We start from the raw sequence: 3,361 nt of genomic DNA on the forward strand, positions 1-3,361 counted from the left end.
CCCCGTGAAACCCCAAGGTGAAGGACCATGCAGAGTCTGTTTGGGCCTGTTTTCTGATATTTTTTATTTTTTTCTGCAGGGATCTTTCCTGAAAGTTAGCAATGATCTTTAAATGCTGTTAATTCATGCTTTTTACATGACTGGTAGTCTGAAAAACTCTGGGGCTTAATTTTAATCTTAACATGTAACTTGGTTTCTGTCACCTCAAAACACGTCGTTTGACTTCTGCATTTCATATTTAACAAGATACGGAATTTTAAAAATGATGTCACCTGATTCCTCTGCAACCCCAATGCATTGTGGGAATCTGTTCAGAAGCTGACTTAGCGAGGACATCTTACCTCATCCATTGTCTGGAAATTTCATGTTTAACCACTGTATTTGCTACAGGGAAATGAATAAAGGACCCTTCAAAGTCCAGTCAAGTTTTCTGTACCCAGTCTGTATGTGTTCCATGGATTCTTTTTGTGGCTGCTAGCTTTCACCCGCAATTTAAAACACACTTATTATGATAAGCTAATTCAGCATTTGAGCACTGTGGAGTGGGGTGAAATTCCGCTATGCAGATTGATTTGAGGGTTGCTTGATAATGTTGTGAAGGTGGAAAGGAAATAGCGCCTGTGTACTAATCAGCAAATGTCCAAACTCTTTGCTTACAAGACAATTTCCTTCTTTCACTATCAGGCTAAAAAAAACAACCCAAACAAGAACAGAGATGGGTTGTTTGTTTTTAAAGAACCTATAATGTTCCCTCACCAAAGATCATTTGTCTCTGAGGTTGATCTTGACTATTATATCACAGACTGCTAGTTGCTTAATGCTAGTTGTGACATCACATGGAGACATCACCTGATAAACAATGCTCAAAATTCTATGTCATCCAACTTCCCAGAACCAGGCAACCCTCCAATGACCAACGATGGAATACCTAGTAAGTGGCTGGAAGAGTACGCCAACAACGTGACCAAACTTATCTTTGCATCTGTCTATAGCATGATGGATGACGCTGCCGTGCTTAAAAAAAGAGGCTACATCATGGGAGGAAATTTGGGAGAAGGCTCTTACGCCAAGGTGAAATCGGCCTTTTCGGAACGGCTGAAATTTGACGTAGCAGTAAAAATCATAGACAGGAAGAAAGCTCCGCTGGACTTTCTGGAGAGGTTCCTTCCGAGGGAAATAGACATCTTAGCCAAAGTGAACCACCGATCCATCATAAAAACCTATGAGATCTTCGAGACGTCAGATGGCAAAGTCTACATCGTGATGGAGTTGGGAGTCCAGGGGGATTTGCTGGAGTTCATCAAGAGCAAAGGGGCAATGCCCGAAGACATTGCGAGGAAGATGTTCCGCCAGCTATGCGCCGCTATAAAATACTGCCATGATTCTGACATTGTCCACCGGGACTTGAAATGTGAAAACCTTCTTCTGGACAAAGATTATCACATCAAGCTTTCGGACTTTGGCTTCTCCAAACGCTTGACCCGTGATGAAGACGGCAAAATTATCCACAGCAAGACCTTTTGTGGTTCTGCTGCTTACGCCGCCCCAGAGGTGCTGCAAGGCATCCCCTACGAGCCCAAGATCTACGATATGTGGAGCCTAGGCGTCATTCTGTACATCATGGTCTGCGGCTCCATGCCTTACGACGACTCCAACATTCGGAAGATGCTGAGGCTGCAAAAGGAGCACCGGGTGCATTTCCCCAAGTCGAAAAACCTGACCATGGAATGCAAAGACCTCATCTACCGCATGCTCCAACCGGACGTCGCCCGGCGGCTCCACATCGACGACGTTTTGAGCCACGTGTGGATGCAGCCCCCGAAACCCAAGTGCGTCTCGACGACTTCTGTCATGAAAAACGGGGAGAGTTCCCGGACTGAGTGCGATCACAAGCCAAATCACAAAAGTGAAGTGCAAGTCAGCAGCAAATCGGAGTCCAAACAGGCTGGACATTCCCGGCTGGAGATAGCCGAAGGAGTGGGGAAACTGGGGGAAATCGTGAAACCGGACAACCTGGCAGACGATGTCGTGCTGCCCCAGTTTGAGAACACGGAAATCTGATACACCTGGACCAGCAGATGCCCATTCACTCAGGCAACAGAGAATAGGTAGCCCAAATGCCCAATCAAATGGACAAGGTGGTTTTGGGGTCGGGAGAAGATAAAAGATTAGTGGAGGAAGCAATCAGAAAAGCAGTCTAAATGAAAAGAAAGTAAAGAGGTTTCTTTATAAGCACTTTTATACTTATATATATATATCGATACCTATAAAAGGACACAATATTATTAAATATTTTATACCTTGATAAATATTTTACTGTAATTGCCCACTGCCTATGAACCAAAACGGGTGGTGTTTTTAAACACCTTGGAATTAAGCTGACGTGCCTTTGAAAATACAAGGTTTTACGCTCTCCAAGGCCTCACTAAAGAGAGGCAGGCAGTTGCAAAGAGAGTCTCAAGCTCCTTCTTGAAACCCACTCCATCTTTTAGGCCCCACCTGCAGCCCTGTAACAGTTTATACTGTCATGGCTTCCCCCAAAGAATTCTGGGAACTGTGGATTGTTAAGGGAGCTGAGAGTTGTTAGGAGACCCAGATTCCCAGAACTACAATTCTCAAAGTGGTTTCACTGTCAGTCTGTGAATGAATAATAAACAAACAATAACAAATAATAATTGTAGCCCTGGGAGGGAAATAGGTTTCCTAACTCCCAGCGCCCTTAACAGACCACAGTTCCCAGAATTTTTTTGGGGGAAGTTATGGCAATTCAAAGTGGGTGTGGCATGGCTTTAAACATTTAGTGCGTATGGGGGCTTTGTGAGCCTGTAAAAGGGCTTGCTTGACTCCAGTGTGGTGTAGTGGTTAAGAACGGTGGACTCGTAATCTGGTGAACCGGGTTCGATTCCCTGCTCCTCCACATGCAGCTGCTGGGTGACCTTGGGCTAGTCAGGCTTCTCTGAAGTCTCTCAGCCCCACTCACCTCACAGAGTGTTTGTTGTGGGGGAGGAAGGGAAAGGAGAATGTTAGCCGTTTTGAGACTCCTTCAGGGAGTGATAAAGCGGGATATCAAATCCAAACTCTTTTTCTTCAACCCAGACCAAACAAACAAAAGGACATATCTATGTAATTTGCCTGCATTTCTCCCTCTGCAAAATAAATAATGTTAGATGTCAATGGACAACTCCAAATTGTAAGAAGCAATCGCTTCCTTAATACAGTGGTACCTTGGTTCTCAAACTAAATCCGTTCCGGAAGTCCGTTTCAAAATCAAAGTGTTCCAAAACCAAGGCGTGCTTTCCCATAGAAAGTAATGCAAAATTGATTAATCCATCTCAGACTTTTAAAAACGACCCCTAAAACA

General features: G+C 44.3%; 1 pseudogene across 1 annotated transcript; it reads left to right on the forward strand.

Annotated features, from left to right (window-relative positions):
• The first annotated feature begins 593 nt into the window (after positions 1–593).
• LOC308465337 (testis-specific serine/threonine-protein kinase 2 pseudogene) lies at positions 594–2,311 on the forward strand (annotated as a pseudogene). The gene has a single exon. The product of its transcript is annotated as a testis-specific serine/threonine-protein kinase 2 pseudogene (transcript).
• Positions 2,312–3,361: the final 1,050 nt, after the last annotated feature.

This window comes from Podarcis pityusensis (genome assembly GCF_964106645.2).
Source record: "Podarcis pityusensis genome assembly, chromosome: 16".
NCBI classification, from domain to species: Eukaryota; Metazoa; Chordata; class Lepidosauria; order Squamata; family Lacertidae; genus Podarcis; species Podarcis pityusensis.